Raw genomic sequence first — 12,154 nt, 5'->3', positions numbered from 1 at the left:
AAGAATACCCACGTATATTCAGTAAACTTATGATTCAGTTAATTGATCTTCAATGAGTGCATTAGAACATTATCAACCATATTAACAGTAAACAGGTGCGGTAAAATAGAACAGATCATCACACATAAGCCACACACATGAACACCATGATATAAGGTGGAAACCCAATGTGGGAGAAAACCACCTGCTGCAAGTCATCTCAATCTTCTTCTTAATAAGAAAATCCTTTTACAATATTTTTGTACTGGTGTAGTCTTGTACCAGTACGCAGGCTTCTACCTGCAGAGAGCTACAACCCTCTCTCGTTTTCCAGTCTCTCCTGGAAGGGAGCTACAACCCCCATAGTTCTTGTACTAGCCGATCCATTTACTAGTACACAGGTTGCTACCTGCTACAATGCTCCAAAGTTTTCAACTACTACTGAAAGGGAGCTGCCACCCCCTTAGCTCTTGTACTAGCTAAGATACTAGTACGTAGGCGCCGGCCTACAATCTTCTCTCCTCCGGGTACCACGTTTCATACATTTTCAGACTGGATACACCTGAAGCACAACACATAATCTGAAAGGCCACGTTTCATCCAATTTTCATACTGGACCCATAAATATCATTGAAGCACATAATCAATCAATCTTCTGAATCACCCAATCACCAGATCAATACATATACAAGGATAATATGTGTGTTAGCAATCAGATCTAGTCCATCAGATCATATAAGGATAAGTCATTATGAACATAATCAATCAATCAATCACTTCTCAGAATTTTGTTATCAGAACATAGTACCAGTACCCAGACATCACTTCAGATCCCAGAATACTGCAATAATAAACAGGAGCAGCTAAATATATTTCATGAAAAATCCGCAACTTCACTAATAGAAAACCTGTGTACATCCGCACCTTCTCCTGCTGCTTGCCTGCGCACCTCCGCACCTGAGTCTACGGCTTGCATATGCACCTCCGCACCTGCAGCGCTTCTGGGCCTGCGAACCTCCGCACCTATGGTGCTTCTGGGCCTGCGAACCTCCGCACCTGCTGCTACAAACCGTCTGTGTACCTCCGCACCTGATCTGTGCCTGGGCTGCAGTCCTCCGCACCTGCAGCCGTGTCGCACCTGCGGTCCTACAAGTATATATCAATTTTTCAGACTTTACTCATACCCCAGACTATCAGATCTATAGATCTGATCATGCGCCAAGGAGATCTCGACCCATCAGTAGATCTGCCTTATAAAGCTCAGGTTCCTTCTTTATTCAGATCTAGATCTGCACCATAACCCAATCACCATATTCCAGATCTAGCACTTTATTAGATATTCAATTAATCAGAAGATGCCTTGCCAAATGATCTCCTTCCTCTTTTATAGCCTTAGGCCTTTCACAATACCACGGACCAAAAACCATAACAATTCAATACCATGGACCCAATACTTGGGATCAACACTTTTGGATGCAATACCACGGACCAAAACCATAGGATCAAAAATTGTCGGACTAATACCATGAACCAACCATGAAAGTGCATGAACTTTTCTCTGCATGAAAGTGCGTGAACTTTTCTCTTCATGAAAGGAACTTTTCTCTGCATGAAAGTGCGTGAACTTTTCTCTACATGAAAGAAACTTTTCTCTGCATGAAAGTGTGTGAACTTTTCTCTACATGAAAGAAACTTTTCTCTGCATGAAAGTGTGTGAACTTGAAAATAACTTTGCTGCACTATAATTTATCATCTGTGTGATTTTCCATCAAGGACAACACTTGTCTCATAATGCCAACAATCTAAGGTGTCCCAACCTTTTGTGCCAAATCCAACTTTCTTCAAATTTTCTTAAGTAACAATGTTCTTGGTCGCCTTCCAAGACATAGACATTGCATGGAGTTCTTGTTCCCTTTATTATGATCTTCTCTATGTCCAGATTTCTTACCATGCATTTCTTTGATCTGAAAACAACTTCATGCCCTTGGTCACACATTTGACTAACACTTAACAAGTTATGTCTTAATCCATCAACTAATACAACGTTTCCAACCTTGACCTTTTTCTCTAACAACACGGTTCCTTCCCTTTGATAGCAGCAGGTGAGTTATCACCAAAAGTTACATTCTTTTCTTTCTTTATTTCATTAAAAGACATAAACTTATCTTTGTCAACCCTCATATGCTTTGAACATCCATTGTTAATGTATCATAAATTTTCTTGATCTCCTGCATATAAATATAGACAACAATTTTCAGAGTCTGTGGTTTTCTTTTTCCATACCTTGGGGGTTATTGTCTTTTTTTCATGTTGGTAAGATGCTCCCATTCTGCTTTTGCATTCATTTTCTTTATGACCAAAGTTATTGCAAAGAGAACTTTCAATTTCATCTTGAATGTTTTAAAATGTAACTAGTTTCGATCTTCATAACGACATGTAATTATGATCTTTGTAAATTATGAAATAAAAGGAATAAAATTGTTTTTGTAATGCCTTACTTCATCGATTTCATGAGCAAGAGATTTTATCTGATAGTGGGTCGCATTGAGAGCTTTAGGATTTATCATTAAGTCAAAGAGTCAATGTCATGTAGGAAGAGCTCTTCTTGAGCATGAGTCAATGTCATGTAGGAAGAGATCTTCTTGAACATGAGTCAATTTATATTAGTCTATGAATATGTCTAGATAGCCCTCCAAATACAAGCACAAACCTCTCGATGTCGGCACGCAACATGGAAAAAATAAATTTATGTCAACTCACCTAAAATGTCACACTTATTCAGATGTTAAGGTCGGCTTAATATATGGTCGAACTACTATATATACCCAGCTAGGCTCTTCGCATTAGGATACAAAAATCGGATCTGTCTCTGAGATTTTCGCATAACAATTACAGTGAGAAGTTCAGTAATTTCGGATGGGTAACACAGTTCAGGAACTCGAATCCTTCTGTAGTTTCAGAGGGCAGTCACAGTAAAACAATTTTGGATGTCACAGTAAAGTATTTCATATGTCTACCCACTATACAAAATTTGGATAAGGAAAAGACAACAAGGAGATCTAGTAACAATACCTCACAGATCTCTATGATATTTGGATGGGTAGCCGTAGATACATGTTCTGATATGCATCTCTGAAATTTCGGTGGATAAGAGATAGTAAGGATTCAGATTAGTTATATTCTCGGTGAAGGACAAGAATACAGTTCTGTGGAAGGAAATTCAGATCCCTCTACTATTTGGGTAGCAGCGAAGAAGATGAGATAAAATTCATAGTACACCATTGTAGATCATAGCGAGAAAGAAGATCTTGAAGACCATAATGAAATGATCTTGGTGTGAAGATGCAAAGAAGGTCGAAGCAAAGGAAGAATCCCAAAGAAGGAAAGACAGTCAAGAGACTCTAGTGTCTTGGCCTTAGAGTAGCTAATAGGTCAAGGTCCTTGGTCTTCATAGTCGTCAATTAAAATCTCTATAAGAAGAATTTATGTGGGTTTTTCTCTCAAAGAGTGAGAGGTCTTGGCCCTAGCACATAGCCTACATGATGTGTCTCTTGTGTATTTATGTTCATGCATTGGTTACTATTTGATGAATAAGAACACTAATAATCTAACGTAAAGAAGATCCTAATCTAAATAAGTAAAAAGTATTCACAAGTGATCACTAATGGAAGAGAAATCATCTAACATTAATGCCCTATATTCCTCAACATGGTATCAAAGCTAAGGTGTTGAATTCAAAGGAAGGGCATCAAATCAAAGAGACATTAATGGATCAAGTTTCAAGGAAGGCATCAAAGCAAATTGAAGAATCAAATCCTAGATCGAAGAAGCAGTCTGCAATAGTAAGAGCTTTTGTTTCTATAGTTATCATCAAAAGGCCACAAAGACCCTCATCAAGTTATCCAAGAGGTGAGATATCTCGAAGGACTTTCAAGATAAATATCACATCCTCTTGGAAAAATTTGAAACCCTAGAAGCATTTCTAATCTACACTACAAGATAAGTCAAAGTATATTGAAGGAGAGAAGGCATTGTCACCATTTTCGAAAGTTATAAATCAAAAAAGGATCCCCTCCTTGCCCTAGAAGAAGTTCATCCAAAGAAGCATCAAATCTTCCTCATCAAAAGGATCAACCTTTTCTATTGAAGATAGGCTTTTTCATTTGGAAGAAGATCATTCAAGAGGGAGCTCTAATACATCTTCTTCAACCATCATCAAGGTGATCAAGTAGAAGTGTTCATCTTCACTTGTCAAGTAAGTATCTTTCATTCTTTAATCAATTTGGTAAAATGACTTCGTGTTTGCAAGGAGATCTATAAATTGGATGGGTCATCAAAATTCCTTGCATGAAGAAGGAGGATAGACATAGTCCTCTAAGTAGTTGAAGTCATTAAACATATCAAAAGGTCTCCTCTAAATTCATGGAAATGGATACTTATGAAAGATCCCCTCATATAGCAATATTAGAGACATCAAAAGGATGCATATGATAAAGTCATTCTCTGAAGGTACGATAAAGAAGGTCACGTGAATTAGATCTGATATACATAAAAGTAAAGATATCAAAGGATGAAGGATATCTTCATAAGATCTCATCTACAACTATAATGTAAAGGCTATGAACATTACAGGAAAGATTGTCCTTATCTTAAGAAGGACAATAACAAGAAGGATAGAGAAGAAGTCCATTTCATCAAAGAAGTGGAGGAAGCTGAAAGAAGGAAGTCCAAGGAAAAGAAGCATTAGAAGCAAGAGCTCATGACATCACCATAGGGAAACATGATGGACTGCTAGAACAAAATCTATGGTAGTGAACTTTGAAGGATATAGCTCTTGGTGACCTCATTAGAAGATCAAAGGAAGATGTCATCCAGGACAAGTCTCATCATACATCAGTTTAAAAGGGAAACATCTATTGAATAAGGATATGGGAGATGGAATTCTCATTGGAGGATTCACCGATCGAGAAAGGAAACAAGTGTTTCATCAAGAACTCCAACATGCGGAGTTCATGGGATGATGGTATGATGGCATGAGAGATGAAGCAGATCAAAGGTTGAAGATCTTTTCAAACAAGGAAGTTGATGGAAAAAAGCCTAGCTGACCTAAAGGTAAAATGAGGTATGTATGCTTGTATTTAATATTATAAATTCAAGTCATATGGTTGCAGGTAACAAGGATCACTACTTCTATTTTGAGAAGCATGATCAAAGGAAATGGATCTCCTCATATAAAAGAATGTAGGAAGGCATGAGCCACACTAGATGAAATCACCATAATATTTCCTTATATGAAGTATGAGGTGGTTGAATACAATTGACGAACTCTGATTGGAAGCCCCTAGGAATGAAGTGTGTGAAAAGGTAGGAAGAGACCATGATAATATGCAATGAAGGTAGAAGGTATTCAACATCCAAAGTCCAAGAATATTTGACAAGAAGATCTCCTAGAAGAATATGAAGACTCTGATGGAAGTTGGAAAAAGATAGATACCCTTGGCATTGAATATCTGAGGGAGATATGTCAATTTTCAAGCAGGATGTTGATACTTATAGGAACATGTCATGTTGAAAGATCATCACAAAGGCAAATCTGATTTGAAGTGTTCAGTGATTATTTTTGAACTAACATCTGGTTGGGCTTAGGTAGGACTGTCAAAGGGAATATCTATGAATGACTTCCAAGCAGACCATATAGAAGGATGCAATGTCCTTCCCATAAATATGGCATGAAAGCAAAATGACATGAAGCAAAGCCATATGGAAAATCTGATGGGTCACTTTCTGATGAGTTAAGGACATGACTAACTCATGGACAAAAGTGATGAATGATATGTGCCATATATATATATATATATATATATATATATATAGTTCCCAAAAGGTTGAAAACTCCTTAAAAGAAATTCATGACATCGAAGAAAGGATTTCTTCATACCACTGATTGTTGTTATAGGTCCCTGGTTAAGAGCGAGTCTGAGAAGAAGTTTCTTACTTGGAAGAAACTTGGAAATTCCTAATCCGGAAGCTTAGGTACATTCCTCTGTGATAGGAATGAGTACATTACTTTAATGGAATAGGAATCCCTGGTATAAGAAGGAGCGATAGACATGTTGTTATGTGCTTCACCTAGGAAGACAGAATGGAGGATTGTGTAATCATTCGGCATCCGTCTTCTGGGATGAGATAGGGAATCCCATGAAAGAGTAGTTGTGCAGGACCGATATTATTTTGGGGAATAGGGAGTCCAAGAAAATAATAGTTCTAATGGAGCATATCCTAAAAGAAGCTGGTTGGGGTATGTTCTGAGAGAGACCATGATGAATATGCCTATAAATCATTAGTCTCACCAACATTTTTCTCTGATCTTGTGGAGAGATAGAGTTTTTAGTCAAGGCCTTGCTATATAAATGTTGGTTGGTATGATTCTATACAAATGAGTTACAAATCCGAATTCTTCTTATGAGAAATTCTTTAGATTGAGAATGACCAAGTACCATTATGAATACCTCCCTAGTTAAGAGGGACTATTGTAAAATGTAACTAGGTTTGGTATTCATAATGACATGTAATTATGATATTTGTAAATGATGAAATAAAAGGAATAAAATTATTTTTGTAATGCCATGCTTCATGGGTTTCATGAGCAGGAGATTTTATTTGATAGTGGCTCTAATTGAGAGCTTTAGGATTTATCATTTAAGTTAAAGAGTCAATGTCATGTAGGAAGAGCTCTTCTTGAGCATGATTCAATTTATATGAGTCTATGAACATATCTAGATATCCCTTCAAAGACAAGCACAGACCTCTTGATGTTGGTCTGCAATATGGAAAAAATACACTTATGTCGGCTCACCTAAAATGTCACACCTATTCGGATGTTAGGGTCAACTTAATATATCATCGAACTACTATATATACCTAGCTAGGATCTTCGCATTAGGATACAAAAATCAGATCCGTCTCTGAGATTTTTGCATAACAATTACAGTGAGAAGTTCAGTAATTTCGAATGGGTAACACAGTTCAAGAACTCAAATCCTTTTGTAGTTTTAGAGGGAAGTCACAGTAAAAGAATTTTAGATGTCACAATGAAGTATTTCAAGGTCTGTCCATTATATAGGATTTGGATAAGGAAAAGACAATGAGGAGATCTAGTAACAATACCTCATAGATCTCTGTGATATTCGAATGGGTAGCAGCAAAGACACGTTCTGATATACATCTCTGAAATTTCGGTGGATAAGAGACATTAAGGATTCAGATCATTTATATTCTCAGTGAAGGACAAGAATATAGTTTTGTGGAAATAAATTTGTATCCCTCTACTATTTGAGTAGTAGCGAAGAAGATGAGATAAAATTCATAGTACACCATAGTAGATCACAGTGAAAAATAAGATCTTGAAGACTATAATGAAAAGATCTTGATGTGAAGATGCAAAGAAGGTCGAAGCGAAGGAAGAATCATGAAGAAGGAAAGACAGATAAGAGAAGTAGTGTCTTGGTCTTAGAGTGGCTAATAGGTCAAGGGTCTTGTTCTTGGAATCTCTATAAGAATAATTTGTGCGGGTTTTCCTCTCAAAGAGTGAGAGGTTTTGGCCCTGGCTCATAGCCTACATGATGTGTCTCTTGTGTCTTTATGTTCATGCATTGGTTACTATTTGATGAAGAAGAACATTAATAATCTAGCGTAAAGAAGATCCTAACATAAAGAAGTAAAAAGCATTCACAAGCAGTCATTAATGGAATAGAAATCATCTAACACTAATGCCCTAGATTCCTCAACATGGTATCGGAGCTAAGGTGTTGAAGTCAAAGGAAGGGAATCTAATCAAAGAGACATTTAAGAATCAAGTTTCAAGGAAGGCATCAAAGCAAATTGAAGAATCAAATCCTAGATCTAAGAAGCAGTCTACAACAGCTAGAGCTTTTGTTTCTATAGTTATCATCAAAAGGCCACAAAGACCATCATCAAGTTATCTACAAGGCAAGAAAGCATTCACAAGTAGTCATTAATGGAAGAGAAATCATCTAACATTAATTCCCTAGATTCCTCAAAATTGAAGAGGTGAGAAAACATTATAAGAATATTTATCTGCCCCGATATCATTCTTTTCTTTTCTTGCTTCTCTAGTCATAATAGTTTTATAAGTGACACATTGAACAACTTTATGACCAAAATTATGACAAGTGAAGCATTGACCATTGAAGTAGGAGTACCTGGGAGTATAATACCTTCTTGAGTAGCTTCCCCTTTGATTATGGTAAGGTTGTTTTGCTTGAGAGATATTTGATCCTTAATTGTTTTGCTGAGAGCTGTAATTCTGATGACTACTTCCTTTTACAGCATTGAGATAGCTTCATGTACCTGTTTCATAATATTTTATAGTTTTTGATGATTCACCATTTGAATTGTTTCCAATACTTGTCTATACTAGAGGATAGTGTTGCACTTTGATGATTTCTTCTAAAGTCTCAACTACTTTAGCAAATCTAAGATTTAGAACCTTTTTTTTCTCATGTTCCTTTCTTAGACCCGCTATTTCATGTTCTAAACTTTCACTATGCCTTTCCTTTTCTAGAACTTTTTTCTTCAAAACTTCTTCAGCTAATTTAACTTCTTCTAGACGGATTTTTAATTGAGTTATTTCTTCAATAAGAGTATATTTTTCTTCTAAAACATCCATAAAAACATCATCATATTCATCTACACATTTTTCTTCAACTTCCATAAGCAATTGACAATCTTGATCAGATTCAACATCCTCATTATTGGAAGAATATTCACTATCTTCATGAGCATAGAAACTTTGCTTGTTAGTAAACCTTCCTCTAACATTCCATTTTGAAGAATCCTTCCCTTTCTCGTGATTTTTTTTATAAGGACATTTAACAGTGTAGTGACCAACCCTTCCACAGGAAAAGCATTTGAAAGGAAGCTTACCTCTAAACTTACCAGTTCCTACTTGGATTTTCTTTACGAAATTCGCTTCTTCTTCATCTGAAATGTAACCCCTTTCCTTAAGCTCCTCCTTTTCCTTTCCTTTGTATGTAGCTTTAAATTTTGCTTATCTGATATTTGATGGACCCCATTTTCTCATTTCATAAGTTGTTAAGATCCCATGGAGTTGTTCAATAGTGAGGTTCTTCAAATCCTGCATTTCTTCAATGGAAAAGACTTTGGAATCGAACTTTGGGGTTAAAGATATTATAATTTTCTCAAACAATCGAATCTTTTACTTCATCGCCAATATTTTTCATTGAGTTAACAATCTCATCTACCCTAAGTAAACAACTTGCAATACTTTCATCATTATGCATTTTGAGAGTCTCATATTGAATTCTAAACGTTTGAAGTTTAGCGCTCTTTACCTTAGTGCCACCTTCATAGCTTTGCATAATCTTGTCCCATATATATTTTATGGTATTCAGTTACATAACCTTCACAAATTCTTATTCTACCAAGCTTCCTAAAAGAGAATGACTACCTTTGCATTGGTCTCATATTGTTTCTTCCCTGCATCATCTGTGGGAATGCAGGATGGATATTGGTAGCCTCCTTCAACAATTGCCCAAACATTAGCTCCAAGTGACTGCAAATATGCTCTCATTCTGACTTTCCAGAAAACCAAGTTAGTTACATCAAACAAGGGTGGTCAGATAGAAGATACTCCCTCTTTATTGCTCATCTTGATGTATCTCCCTTTAAGCGATCAAGCTTCTTCTGAGGGGCCTGCTCGGATACCAATTGTTAGGAAAATACTAAGAAGGGGGGGTACGAGATGGGGGGGGTGCACCAGTGTTTTACACACTTCAATTTTTTAATTTCTTGTTCTGATTTATGTACGCCACTATCATTAAGAAAACAAGTGTATGTACGTGACTGTGATTAATGCAAACCACGTATATCCAGATAACTAGTTTATCATTAATTTCATTAACAACTCATCTTTAACGAGTGCATCATTACTTCATTATTCATTCATTAAACAATAGCAAAGATAAAATAGATCATCAACACACATGAACACCGATATTTTAGGTGGAAACCCAATGTGGGAGAAAGTCATCTTTGTCTTCTTATTTTAGTATAAAGGAAAACTTCTTACAATCTTGTATTGGCACATAATCTAACCATTACCCAGGAATCCATATGCAAAAGGCTACAACCTTCTCTTATTATTTGGTGCATACTGGAAGGGAGCTACAACCCCCTAAACTTGTTTACCGATTCCTACTGAAATGGAGCTCCTACCCCCTTTCTAAAGGTTGCTACCCTTAGCTCCTTCTAAACTACTTTTCAGAATGTTTCAAACTAGATTAATATCAACCATAAACCCAAAAAAACTGAAGCACTGAATCTGAGACCTTGTCACACTATAAATCAACTGAAATTCTGAAGTATCAAGTCACTAAAAGCATAACCCAACCAAAAACAATAAATATCAAATTATGTACATGATTGTACTGAATAAGACTCGCGTATATACGCGCTTTCTTTGTATAACAACTGCCTATAGTTCTCAAAATACTAAATACTTAAATCATTATTCATTGAACCATTCATAAAGAATTTCACCGGCTATATATCATAGAATCAATCACAGATTTCTGAACCAATTACAGATCATATACTCAGTCACACTTATGTCTCATTAAATTCAACCAAGTCACCTCAATCATGATAAAGACATCATTGACAGACAGTAGCAAGTAAACCAAATAACATCAACTATAAACATCAATCATCAGATCTATAAGCATCAATCAATAGATCAAACCCTAGTTTATCTATGCGACTTTTATAAGGAATATCAACATATGTACGTGCTTTCCATGAGCCACACCTGCGTACAGATTACACAAAATGAAAAGTATTTTGCAGAAAATATACACAACCCTTCAAAGGTGGATACATGTATGTACGCGATTATGCCCAAACATACCTGCATATAGATCTGAAAAATTTTCACTACAAACACAATTTCACTTTCCACAACCTTGATAAACTTTTGAATAAATTGTTTAGATCATAACATCACAGTTTTATCAATATTAGACATTTTCAACAAGTAAATCAATTAAGCATACATGTCAACATGTTTTAGATCTTTCAGATATGAGTCTTCTTCTTTCTCCCTGGTGTACACCTGTTTAAGATCAAATCATCCATAGAGAACATAATACTTGCACACCTAACACTTTGATCTCCATCTCCTTATATAACTTTATCCTTGGCCAATGCCTTGTGCCAATCCTTTAGTAATGTAATTGGTATTCTTTGACGGGATCAAATCATCGTTGTCGCACTCATTACTATGGGCCAATACCACGGTAAAATCCCCTCGTATTCAAGTTACCATGGTGCGAATTATGTATGTGACTTTTCTTTACAATACCCATGTATGTACGTGACCTTTTTGCATAGGATCCGTGTATACTTTTCCAAAATTTATATTCAACATTCATCTTTCTTTGATCTATCATTTCTCTTTTCATCACTTCTGTAGCATTTGTTCCAGCCTACATAATCATCATGTTATCGTAATGTTGCCATCTTTATCAAGTAGGTTTCCATCAAGGACAACACATGAACCATAATGCCAACACAATTATGAATAACTCCCTAGTTAAGAGGGAGTGTTGGAAAATGTAACTAGATTTGGTATTCATAATTGTCATTATTCTCATGTCATTATGTACATCTTGTGTAACAAGCAAAAGAAGAAAGAACAAATATTATTTTCAAGCATGGGTTTCATGCTTCTTTTGATTGGTTAACTCAGTTAAGTGTGTTCTTCACGCTTTATAGGGTTTTTCATGTCATAAGGACTATTGTCATGAGTCAAGAGAGTCAATATCATCTGTATAAGACCCTATTGGACAAGTTGTATCTTGTAAAAGAATTTATTTTGAGTCTAGAAAGTCAAAATATGCCTCCTAGCACAAATCATCCCTACCAGCAAGAAGTCGACCTAAAGAAGGGTGTTCGAGCTCATGAAAAACCTCTATATATAAGCATCTTCGACCTCATTTGACACCAATTCAATTACACAAGAAAGAAGTTCAATCTGAAGCTGGGAACAAGGAGGAATCAAGAGCGAAGGTCTAGAAGAAGAGAGTATCTCAAAGAGAAACCAAAATCTAATTTTTGTGGCCATATTTCTCTAACA

Source organism: Pinus tabuliformis, chromosome J, assembly GCF_031772625.1.
Source record: "Pinus tabuliformis cultivar Carrire ecotype Pingquan chromosome J, CPIR1, whole genome shotgun sequence".
In the NCBI taxonomy this organism is placed as follows: Eukaryota; Viridiplantae; Streptophyta; class Pinopsida; order Pinales; family Pinaceae; genus Pinus; species Pinus tabuliformis.
Note: the sequence above shows the minus strand (reverse complement) of the source record.